Source organism: Schistocerca nitens, unplaced genomic scaffold, assembly GCF_023898315.1.
Source record: "Schistocerca nitens isolate TAMUIC-IGC-003100 unplaced genomic scaffold, iqSchNite1.1 HiC_scaffold_466, whole genome shotgun sequence".
In the NCBI taxonomy this organism is placed as follows: Eukaryota; Metazoa; Arthropoda; class Insecta; order Orthoptera; family Acrididae; genus Schistocerca; species Schistocerca nitens.
Window position 1 is genome coordinate 1,952,153 of NW_026045999.1, and position 13,173 is coordinate 1,965,325.

A 13,173-nucleotide genomic window follows, 5' to 3' on the forward strand; every position below is an offset into this window, starting at 1 on the left:
AGCTCTCGTCTACGCAACCCCGGTACCAAATGTAGAGAGTCTTCGTGCTCGTACTGTGGACGGCTGTGATACAATACGCCATTCTCCAGGGCTGCATCAGCGCATCAGGGATTCCGTGCGACGGAGGGTGGATGCATGTATCCTCGTTAACGGAGGACATTTTGAACATTTCCTGTAACAAAGTGTTTGAAGTCACGCTGGTACGTTCTGTTGCTGTGTGTTTCCATTCCATGATTAATGTGATTTGAAGAGAAGTAATAAAATGAGCTCTAACATGGAAAGTAAGCGTTTCCGGACACATGTCCTCATAACATATTTTCTTTCTTTATGTGTGAGGAATGTTTCCTGAAAGTTTGGCCGTACCTTTTTGTAACACACTGTATAAATATATGAAGATGGTATCTGTTCTTTGCCCGCATCTCGTGGTCGTGCGGTAGCGTTCTCGCTTCCCACGCCCGGGTTCCCGGGTTCGATTCCCGGCGGGGTCAGGGATTTTCTCTGCCTCGTGATGGCTGGGTGTTGTGTGCTGTCCTTAGGTTAGTTAGGTTTAAGTAGTTCTAAGTTCTAGGGGACTTATGACCACAGCAGTTGTCCCCCATAGTACTCAGAGCCATCTGTTCTTTCGGACATGTCCGAAAGAACAGATAACATATTCACATATATATACAATGTGTGGTTTTCGTGAGCAATAAAAAGTGTGGAAATGATGTTTCTGTTGATCTCTATTGCAATTTTCTGTACAGGTTCCGGCACTCTCGGAACCGAGGTGATGCAAATTTTTCTTTGATGTGTGTATACAGAGAACAATGGCGGTCCTATCACACATCCCTGGGGCACTCCTGACGTTACTCTGGTCTCTGATGAACACTCGCCATTGGGGAAGAACATATTGGCTTCTGTTACTTAATAAGTCTCCGAGACACTTGCATACCCGGGAAGCTATACATTCGTCAATAGTCGGAAGTGTGGGACTGTGTCAAACGCTTTACAGAAACCTAGGAATATGGAATGCGGCTGTTGGCGTTCATCCATGGGTCGCAGGACCTCATGTAAGAAAGGGGTAAGCTATCACTCCATACTGTGTACTCATTAGACTGTTCATTTCATTCCACAGATCTCGAAATGCTTCTTCACTTTCACTGACAGCAATGTCGTCAGCAAATCTTATCGTTGGTACCCTTCACCCTGAATTTTAATCCCACTCTTGAACCTTAAAAGATAGCTCATCGCTTTTTCGATACAATTTATAGATTCACCAGTAGGGGCGGAAGACTCCATGACCGTCTTCACACCCTTTCTAATTCGTGCACTCCGTTGTTGTTTGCATTCTCCGTTTTTACATACTTACTTCACGTCTGTGATAGCTGTGCCTCTGGCTACCATGGCTGCAATAAAACATTACTAAGGTCACCGTGCCACGTGGCCTGCGCCATACAGATGTGTGGGATACCTGATAGCACACGTTTAAACTTTTTTATTGTGATGCAAGGTACAGAGTAAGCTTGATAAGGCCCATGGGGGCGTTATTAGGTAATAGCTAAATGATGAAATAAAGTGGTCATTTGCAAACTAAAGCACTGAGCGGAGGAAAATGAGTTCTCTCAACAAAGTCACAACTGCTGTGGTACCATGCAGTCGCCGGCCGAAGTGGCCGTGCGGTTAAAGGCGCTGCAGTCTGGAGCCGCAAGACCGCTACGGTCGCAGGTTCGAATCCTGCCTCGGGCATGGATGTTTGTGATGTCCTTAGGTTAGTTAGGTTTAAGTAGTTGTAAGTTCTAGGGGAGTGATGACCTCAGAATTTAAGTCCGATAGTGCTCAGAGCCATTTGAACCATTTAGCCTTCTGCAAAAAGGAAATAAAAGTTCTGCACCAGGTGGCTTCACACAGTGGAGAAAGGTGACAATGCTATTACTTCACAGGCATTCGTCTTCTGTTAACCTCTTTGGCATGATTTTTTTTTTTTTAGTCCTATGGGACTTAACTGCTAAGGTCATCAGTCCCTAAGCTTACACACTACTTAACCTAAATTATCCTAAGGGCAAACACACACACACCCATGCCCGAGGGAGGACTCGAACCTCCGTCGGGACCAGCCGCACAGTCCATGACTGCAGCGCCACAGACCGCTCGGCTAATTCCGCGCGGCTTTGGCGTGATTAAACACCGAAATCTATCCATCATACCTTCGAGAAACATAAAATGCCTAACACCAGATATAGCCATACATTCCCAAACCATAACTATTCCACCGCTGTTCTTTACTGTGAGTTGAATGTGTGTGGCATCCAGATCAGTATTTGATCAGCCACGACTTATCAATACGTAGTGCTAGCAAACGATGACAGACTTTATGTGTGGAGTTGTCCAGATACTGACAAGGGAACCTCCCCATCGCACCCCCCTCAGATTTAGTTATAAGTTGGCACAGTGGATAGGCCTTGAAACACTGAACACAGATCAATCGAGAAAACAGGAAGAAGTTGTGTGGAACTATGAAAAAATAAGCAAAATATACAAACTGAGTAGTCCATGCGCAACATATGTAACATCAAGGAGAACGTTAGTGGAGTATCACTGTGGTCGCGTCGTTAGCCTGAGCAGCTTCGGAGCGAGAGGTCCTTGGTTCAAGTCTTCCCTCGACTGAAAATTTTAATTTCTTTATTTTCGCGAATTTATGATCTGTCCGTTCGTTCATTGACGTCTCTGTTCACTGTAATAAGTTTAGTGTCTGTGTTTTGCGACCGCACCGCAAAACCGTGCGATTAGTAGACGAAAGGACGTGCCTCTCCAATGGGAACCGAAAACATTTGATCGCAAATTCATAGGTCAACCGATTCCTCCACAGAAAAACATGTCTGATATATTCTATACGACACTGGTGACAGCATGTGCGTCACATGACAGGAATTTGTTGTCGACCCACCTAACTTGTACACTTGGCGAATGGGTAAAAAGATTCTTCTACCTTGCCCGATTTCGGTTTTCTTGTGGATGTGATAATGACTCCCAAAAAACTGATGAAAACATAATAGTTTGTCACATAAACTGAAAATAAAAAATTAAAGTTTTCACTCAAGGGAAGACTTGAACCAAGGTGAAAACATAATAGTTTGTCACATAAACTGAAAATAAAAAATTAAAGTTTTCACTCAAGGGAAGACTTGAACCAAGGACCTCTCGTTTCGCAGCTGCTCACGCTAACCACGGGACCACGACGCTGGGGTGCTAGCATTATCCTTGATGTTGCATATCTTCCGCATGGACTACTCAGTTTATATATTTTGCTCATTTTTTCATAGTTCCACACAACTTCTTCCTGTTTTCTCGATTAATGTGTGTTCAGTTTCTCAAGGCCTATCCACTGTGCCAACTTATAACTAAATCTGAGGGGGGTGCGATGGGGAGGTTCCCTTGTGAGCTGTATCCGAAACACATTCAACTCACAGTAAAGAGCGAGTGTGGAGTAGTTATGGTTTTGGGATGTATGCCTATATTTGGTGTTAGGCATCTTGTGTTTGTTGAAGGTACTATGGGCAGGTTTCAGTATTTATCCCTGCTTAATGCCCGCATCTCGTGGTCATGCGGTAGCGTTCTCGCTTCCCACGCCCGGGTTCCCGGGTTCGATTCCCGGCGGGGTCAGGGATTTTCTCTGCCTCGTGATGGCTGGGTGTTGTGTGATGTCCTTAGGTTAGTTAGGTTTAAGTAGTTCTAAGTTCTAGGGGACTGATGACCATAGATATTAAGTCCCATTGTGCTCAGAGCCATTTGAACCATTTTGAACCCTGCTTAATGAAAGTCTGCCAAATAATGGTGATAGCTTGGGTTCAGTTACAGATTACTATTTTCAACAACAGAATGGCCCTGAGGATACAGCGGAAACTGTTCATTTGTGGACGTTGTACGTTACTCCCCACGTTCTCAAGTTTCCAGCACAGAGCGAAGACCTTAATTCAATTGAACACCTTTGGAGTACACTTGAAGAAGTGGTCACAAAACGTGAAATACGAGACCAGACTGTTCTAAAACAGTGTCTACAGAATGGCAAAGTATTACCAAACAAGTGCTTCATTCCATGCCAAAGAGGTTAACGGAAGTGATACATAGAAGAAGAATTCCTACAATTAACACTGTCATTATACAAGCGCCAAAGAAACTGGATAGGCATGCTTATTCAAATACGGAGATATGTAAACAGGCGCCGGCCGTGGTGACCGAGCGGTTCGAGGCGCTTCAGTCCAGAACCGCCCGACTGCTATGGTCGCAGGTTCGAATCCTTCCTGGGGCATGGATGTGGGTGATGTCCTTAGGTTAGTTAGGTTTAAGTAGTTCTAAGTTCTAGAGTCGAGGGACATGAAAGGGAAGCAGCGGTTGGGAAGGGAGTAAGACAGGGTTGTAGCCTCTCCCCGATGTTATTCAATCTGTATATTGAGCAAGCAGTAAAGGAAACAAAAGAAAAATTCGGAGTAGGTATTAAAATCCATGGAGAAGAAATAAAAACTTTGAGGTTCGCCGATGACATTGTAATTGTGTCAGAGACAGCAAAGGACTTGGAAGAGCAGTTGAACGGAATGGATGGTGTCTTGAAGGGAGGATATAAGATGAACATTAACAAAAGCAAATCGAGGATAATGGAATGTAGTCGAATTAAGTCGGGTGATGTTGAGGGTATTAGATTAGGAAATGAGACACTTAAAGTAGTAAAGGAGTTTTGCTATTTAGGGAGTAAAATAACTGATGATGGTCGAAGTAGAGAGGATATAAAATGTAGACTGGCAATGGCAAGGAAAGCGTTTCTGAAGAAGAGAAATTTGTTAACATCGAGTACAGATTTAAGTGTCAGGAAGTCATTTCTGAAAGTATTTGAATGGAGTGTAGCCATGTATGGAAGTGAAACATGGACGGTAAATAGTTTGGACAAGAAGAGAATAGAAGCTTTCGAAATGTGGTGCTACAGAAGAATGCTGAAGGTTAGATGGGTAGGTCACATAACTAATGAGGAAGTATTGAATAGGATTGGGGAGAAGAGAAGTCTGTGGCACAACTTGACCAGAAGAAGGGATCGGTTGGTAGGACATGTTCTGAGGCATCAAGGGATCACCAATTTAGTATTGGAGGTCATCGTGGAGGGTAAAAATCGCAGGGGGAGACCAAGAGATGAATACACTAAGCAGATTCAGAAGGATGTAGGCTGCAGTAGGTACTGGGAGATGGAGAAGCTTGCACAGGATAGAGTAGCATGGAGAGCTGCATCAAACCAGTCTCAGGACTGAAGACCACAACAACAACAACAACAAGTTCTAGGCGACTGATGACCTCCGATGTTAAGTCCCGTAGTGCTCAGAGCCATTTGAACCATTTTTTGTAAACATTTTTCCTATATAAGACAACAAGTGTGTGACGCAGTTGTGAGATTGGTTACTGTTGCTACAGTGGTAGGTTATGAAGATTTAAGTGAGTCTGAACGTGGTGTTACAGTCGGGGCACTAGCGATGAGACACAGCATCTCCGAAGTAGCGATGAAATGAGAATTGTCCCTTGCAATCATTTCACTACTATACGAGGTGTGGCTAGAAAAAAACCGGACTAGTACTGGTGAAACAATACAACGAATGCAATAAGGCTGAAAGTCGCGTGGCCTGTCACGTGACTCTCGCTCCGCCTTCTGCTCGAGTTTCATCTGCCTCCTGCACTCAGTCTGCCCGTGGCGTCTGTTTTAAGTAGTTGACGTTTCGTCTGTGCGTCGGAAAATGTCGAGTGTACAGAAAGAACAGCGTGTTAACATCAAATTTTGTTTCAAACTAGGAAAATCTGCAAGTGAAGCGTTTGTAATGTTACAACAAGTGTACGGCGATGATTGTTTATCGCGAACACAAGTGTTTGAGTGGTTTAAACGATTTAAAGATGGCCGCGAAGACACCAGTGATGACACTCGCACTGGCAGACCATTGTCAGTAAAAACTGATGCAAACATTGAAAAAATCGGTAAACTTGTTCGACAAGATCGCCGTTTAACAATCAGAGCAGTGTCTGAGTTAACAGGAGTTGACAAGGAAAGTGTCGAACAAGTTTACCGATTTTTTCAATGTTTGCATCAGTTTTTGCTGACAATGGTCTGCCAGTGCGAGTGTCATCACTGGTGTCTTCGCGGCCATCCTTAAATCGTTTAAACCACTCAAACACTTGTGTTCGCGATAAACAATCATCGCCGTACACTTGTTGTAACATTACAAACGTTTCACTTGCAGATTTTCCTAGTTTGAAACAAAATTTGATGTTAACACGCTGTTCTTTCTGTACACTCGACATTTTCCGACGCACAGACAAAACGTCAACTACTTAAGACAGACGCCACGGGCAGACTGAGTGCAGGAGGCAGATGAAACTCGAGCAGAAGGCGGAGCGAGAGTCACGTGACAGGCCACGCGACTTTCAGCCTCATTGCATTCGTTTTATTGTTTCACCAGTACTAGTCCGGTTTTTTTTTCTAGCCACACCTCGTACTGTGAATATCAGGAATCCGGTAAAACATCAAATGTCCGACATCGCTGCGGCCGAAAAAAGATTCTGCAAGAACGGGACCGACGACGACTGAAGAGAAACGTTCAGCGTGGCAGAAGTGCAACCCTTCCGCAAATTGTTGCAGATTTCAGTGCTGAGCCATCAACATGTGTCAGGGTGCGAACCATTTAACTAAACATCACGTAGGCTTTCGGAGCCGAAGGATGACTCGTGTGTCCTTGTTGACTGCACGACACAAAGCTATACGCCTCGCATGGGCCCGCCAACACCGACATTGGACTGTTGATGACTGGAAACATGTTGCCTGGTCGGACGAGTCTCGTTTCAGATCGTATCGAGCGTATGGACGTGTACGGGTATGGAGACAACCTCACGAATTCATGGACTCCGCGTGTCAGCAGGGGACTGTTCAATCTGGTGGAGGCTCTGCAATGGTGTGGGGCGTGTGCGGTTGCAGTGATATGGGACCCCTGATACGTCTAGATACGACTGCGACAGGTGACACGCACCTAACCATCCTGTCTGATCACCTGCATCCATTCGTGTCCATTGAGCATTCCGACGGACGTGGGCAATTCCAGCAGGACAATGCGACACGCCACACTTCCAGAATTGCTACAGAGTGGCTCCACGAACACTCTTCTGAGTTTAAACTTTTCCGCTGGCCAGCAAACTCCCCAGACATGAACATTATTGAGCATATCTGGGACACTTTCGAACGTGCTGTTCAGAAGAGATCTCCAGTCCCTCGTCCTCTTACGGATTTATGGACAGTCCTGCAGTATTCATGGTGTCAGTTCCCTCCAGCACTACTTCAGATGTTAGTCGAGTCCATGCCACGTCGTGTTGCAGCACTTCTGCGCGCTGTGGGGGGGAGGGGGGGGCGGCTACACGATATTAGGCAAGTGTGCCAGTTTCTTTTGGCCAACGGCCTTGCCGTAATGGTAACACCGGTTCCCGTCAGATCACGGAAGTTAAGCGCTGTCGGGCTGGGCTAGCACTTGGATGGGTGACCATCCGGTCTGCCGAGCGCTGTTGGCAAGCGAGTTGCACTCAGCCCTTGTGAGGCAAACTGAGGAGCTACTCGACTGAGAAGTAGCGGCTCCGGTCTCGCAAACTCACATACGGCCGGGAGAGCGGTGTGCAGACCACGTGCCCCTCCGTATCGACATCCAGTGACGCCTATGGGCTGAGGATGACACGGCGGCCGGTCGGTAACTTTGTACCTTCGTGGACTGTGCAGGAGTAGTTTAGTTTAGTTTTAGTACCAGTTTTTTTCTTTGGCTTTTCATTGTATTTATGTGGAGCGTAACTTTCTTTGTATGTGTGATAACTTTTTCCTCCAGTGTGTGAAGCCACCAGGTACAGAATTTTTATTTAGTTTTTGCAGAAGTTCAATTTAGTTAATCCTTTTATGTGTACAGGTTAAGAAGGAAAACTCGATACTGTTAGCTTACCAAATAACATCTCTGGTTGTGATCTTTAGTTCTACAAAGTACAGTTATTCTACAATGAACAACAACATCTGAATAGCTTCGAGAATGAGATTTTCCCTCTGCAGCGGAGTGTCCGCTGATATGAAACTTGCTGGCAGATTAAAACTGTGTGCCGGACCGAGACTCGAACTCGGGACCTTTGCCTTTCCTAGGCAAATGCTTTACCAACTTTTTTTTTTTTATTATCTCATGTTGTTCTATATTGTTCGTTGACTTTGTTCGTGGCGGGCGCCAGATGACACTCGTTCAGGTTATTCGTTGACCCGTTCACTCAGTTTTTTTATTGCAGACGGTAGCTAAACCCTCTGACCGAACACGCTGAGCTACCGTGCCGGCATTGATCTCCCCAAGCACGACTCACGCCCCGTCCTCACAGCTTTACTTTTGCCAGTACATCGTCTCGTACCTTCCAAACTTTACAGAAGCTCTCCTGCGAACCTTGGAGAACTAAAACTCGTGAAAGGAAGGATATTGCGGAGACATGGCTTAGCCACAGCCTGGGGGATGTTACCAGAATGAGATTTTCACTCTGCAGCGGAGTGTGCGCTGATATGAAACTTCCTGGCAGATTAAAACTGTGTGCCCGACCGAGACTCGAACTCGGGACCTTTGCCTTTCGTGGGCATGTGCTCTACCGACATTTTTTTAATCTTTTTTTTATTTTTTCATCTCATTTTGTTCGCTTTTGTTCGTTGCGTCTGCTAGGGGCGGATGTCGTAAGACATTGGCACGTTACCCTCTGACCGAACACGCTGACGTACCGTGTCGGCGAACCATCTGAGCTACCCAAGCACGACTCACGCCCCGTCCTCACAGCTTTACTTCTGCCAGTACCTCGTCTCCTACCTTCCAAACTTTACAGTTGTGCTTGGGTGGCTCAGTTGGTAGAGCACTTGCCCGCGAAAGGCAAAGGTCCTGAGTTCGAGTCTCGCTCCGGCACACAGTTTTAATCTGCCAGGAAGTTTCAACATCTGAATAGTTTAATCCGTGACTGTATACAGGGTGTTACAAAAAGGTACGGCCAAACTTTCAAGAAACATTCCTCACACACAAATAAAGAAAAATGTTATGTGGACATGTGTCCTGAAACGCTTAATTTCCATGTCAGAGCTCATTTTAGTTTCGTCAGTATGTACTGTACTTCCTCGATTCACCGCCAGTTGGCCCAATTGAAGGAAGGCAATGTTGACTTCGGTGCTTGTGTTGACATGGGACTCATTGCTCTACAGTACTAGCATCCAGCACATCAGTACGTAGCATCAACAGGTTAGTGTTCATCACGAACGTGGTTTTGCAGTCAGTGCAATGTTTACAAATACGCATTTGGCAGATGCCCATTTGATGTACGGCTTAGCACGGGGCAATAGTCGTGGCGCGGTACGTTTGCATCGAGACAGATTTCCAGAATGAAGATGTCCCGACAGGAAGACGTATGAAGCAATTGATCGGCGTCTTAGGGAGCACGAAACATTCCAGCGTATGACTCGCGACTGGGGAAGACCTAGAACGACGAGGACACCTGCAATGGACGAGGCAATTCTGCGTGCAGTTGACGATAACCCTAAAGTCAGCGTCAGAGAAGTTGCTGCTGTACGAGGTAACGTTGACCACGTCACTGTATGGAGAGTGCTACGGGAGAACCAGTTGTTTCCGTACCGTGTACAGCGTGTGCTGGCGGTACCAGCAGCTGATTGGCCTCCACGGGTACACTTCTGTGAATGGTTCATCCAAAAATGCGTCAATCCTCATGTCAGTGCAAATGTTGTCTTTACGGATGAGGCTTCATTCCAATGCGATCAAATTGTAAATTTTCGCAATCAACATGTGTGGGCTGACGAGAATCCGCACGCAATTGTGCAATCACGTCATCAACACAGATTTTCTGTGAACGTTTGGGCAGGCATTGTTGGCGATGTCTCGATTGGGCCCCACGTTCTTCCACCTACGCTCAATGGAGCACGTTATCACGATTTCATTCGGGATACTCTACCTGTGCTGCTAGAACATGTGCCTTTACAAGTACGACACAACATGTGGTTCATGCACGATGGAGCTCCTGCACATTTCAGTCGAAGTGTTCGTACGCTTCTTAACAACAGATTCGGTGACCGATGGATTGGTACAAGCGGACCAATTCCATGGAGTCCACGCTCTCCTGACCTCAACCCTCTTGTCTTTCATTTGTAGGGGGCATTTGAAAGCTCTTGTCTACGCGACCCAAGTGCTAAATGTAGAGACTCTTCGTGCTCGTATTGTGGACGGCTGTGATACAATACGCCATTTTCCAGGCCTGCATCAGCGCATCAGGGATTCCCTGCGACGGAGGGTGGATGGATGTATCCTCGCTAACGGAGGACATTTTGAACATTTCCTGTAACAAAGTGTTTGAAGTCACGCTGGTACGTTCTGTTGCTGTGTGTTTCCATTCCACGATTAATGTGTTTTGAAGAGAAGTAATAAAATGAGCACTAACATGGAAAGTAAGCGTTTCCGGACACATGTCCACATAACATATTTTCTTTCTTTGTGTGTGAGGAATGTTTCCTGAAAGTTTGGCCGTACCTTTTTGTAACACCCTGTATAGAAAACATTAGGGATATCAGTTCCGAAAACATCCCGAGTTTGTTCAGCTTAGAGGTGCGAGGTAAGCTAGAAAGTGCCGCCTTTGTTTGGAAAAAAAATCTGGCGACCGTGCTGCGGAACAGCTGGTGTCGCGCTCCGTGTAGCAGCCGCGACTGACGCCTCATTACTGACTAAGCAGCTGTGACCGGAAGAACAAAGCGGGGGTGCGCCGAGGTCCGAACTACGGCCCCATATGGCTGTCTGTGCGTGTGCAGTCAGGCGCATCCGTCGCGCGTGGGCCCGCGGTGATAAATATAGGATCCACGTCCTGTCGTCGACAGGTGCGGCCGCCACAAGGTGCCAATTGTGGCGTGACTGCGTAGTGGGGGGGGGGGAGGGGGGGGCGGGGGGATTGTGCTGTGTAGCGGAGGACCGCACGGTGCCGAATCAAGGCTACAGGTTCCCGTGAAATCACCTTCTTGCAGCGGTGTACCGTAGGTCTCTAGAAGAGCGTAGCGTTCCAAAGGATTGGAAAAGGGCACAGGTCATCCCCGTTACCGAGAAGGGACGTCGAACAGATGTGCAGAACTGTAGACCTGTATCTCTAACGTCGATCAGTTGTAGAATTTTGGAACACGTACTATGTTCGAGTATAATGACTTTTCTGGAGACTAGAAATCTACTCTGTAGGAATCAGCACGGGTTTCGAGAAAGACGGTCGTGTGAAACCCAGCTCGCGCTATTCGTCCAGGAGACTCAGAGGGCCATAGACACGGGTTCCCAGGTAGATGCCGTGTTTCTTGACTTCCGCAAGGCGTTCGATACAGTTCCACACAGTCGTTTAATGAACAAAGTAAGAGCATACGGACTATCAGACCAGTTGTGTGATTGGATTGAGGAGTTCCTAGATAACAGAACGCAACATGTCATTTTCAATGGAGAGAAGTCTCCCGAAGTAAGGTGTGCCGCAGGGGAGTGTCGTAGCACCGTTGCTATTCACAATATATACAAATGACCTTGTGGACGACATCGGAAGTTCACTGAGGCTTTTTGCGGATGATGCTGTGGTATATCGAGAGGTTGTAACAATGGAAAATTGTACTGAAATGCAGGAGGATCTGCAGCGAATTGACGCATGATGCAGGGAATGGCAATTGAATCTGAATGTAGACAAGTGTAATGTCCTGCGAATACACAGAATGAAAGATCCCTTATCATTTAGCTACATTATAGCAGGTCAGCAACTGGAAGCAGTTAATTCCATAAATTATCTGGGAATACGCATTAGGAGTGATTTAAAATGGAATGACCATATAAAGTTGTTCGTCGGTAAAGCAGATGCCAGACTGAGATTCATTGGAAGAATCCTAAGGAAATGCAATCCGAAAACAAAGGAAGGAGGTTACAGTACGCTTGTTCTCCCACTGCTCGAATACTGCTCAGCAGTGTGGGATCCGTACCAGATAGGGTTCATAGAAGAGATAGAGAAGATCCAACGGAGAGGAGCGCGCTTCGTTACAGGATCATTTATTAATCGCGAAAGCGTTATGGAGATGATAGATAAACTCCAGTGGAAGACTCTGCAGGAGAGACGCTCAGTAGCTCGGTACGGGCTTTTGTTGAAGTTTCGAGAACATACCTTCACCGAGGAGTCAAGCAGTATATTGCTCCCTCTTATGTATATCTCGCGAAGGGACCGTGAGGATAAAATCAGAGAGATTAGAGCCCACACAGAGGCATACCGACCATCCTCCTTTGCACGAACAATACGAGACTGGAATTGAAGGGAGAACCGATAGAGGTACTCAAGGTACCCTCCGCCACACACCGTCAGGTGGCTTGCGGAGTATGGATGTAGATACATAATTCTCGGAAAATCAAATAACGTCGATAGAGTCTGAAAACGGAGAGAAATTCTAAACTGTTACACGCTACCAATTACCCTAACCCCAAACCCTAATATCTTAAAGAAACGACTTGCCATGTCCACTCCTGGGGGGAAAAAAATTCTACACCCTTTTTGAGGTTTGCAATTCAATCGAGCTTTATTGTTGCAACAGTGAATATGGAGTATATGAAATGATTTCATTTGTACAGGTTGAGTCACTAACTATTGCGCCAAGAATAACTCCTAAATTATGACAGGAGCTGAAATGTTTGTGGGGAAAAAAGTTGCATGGGACAGTGGATGCCATAATATGACGTCGGTTTTTTGTTGATAGGTGGGGTCGCTTCAGGGATATGAACGTCAACTTTGTTTTTTTTTAAAAGGGATGCTATGGTTTGGTACTTATTTTCTGATAGCGGATATCGAGACGAATCCAATGCTGTGTAACAGTAAGGTCTTTGAAGGTCAACGAAGGTCAGAAAGGTTGCATGGACGTCCATTTACAGGTGTTCCAAGTGATGACCATTGGTATCAATACAGTGCTGCAATCTTCTTATCATGGACTGAGTGGTACTCCTTATCACTTCGGTACTTATCGAAGCACATGCCCTGACAATTCTCTCTCGCTTATCCTCAGGTGTGGTTGGAAAGTCTTTATAAAAATGATTCTAATGGCTCTGAGCACTACGGGACTTAACATATGACGTC

General features: G+C 46.0%; 1 protein-coding gene and 1 pseudogene across 1 annotated transcript in view; one reads left to right on the top strand and one right to left on the bottom strand.

The window, feature by feature from the left end:
- The window catches only part of LOC126232183 (pancreas transcription factor 1 subunit alpha-like), a gene marked incomplete at its 5' end in the record, with an annotated part of 100,025 nt that overhangs the window by 59,619 nt on the left and 27,233 nt on the right, over positions 1-13,173 (bottom strand). The window lies entirely within an intron of this gene.
- Positions 7,443-7,560, top strand: LOC126232231 (5S ribosomal RNA; annotated as a pseudogene).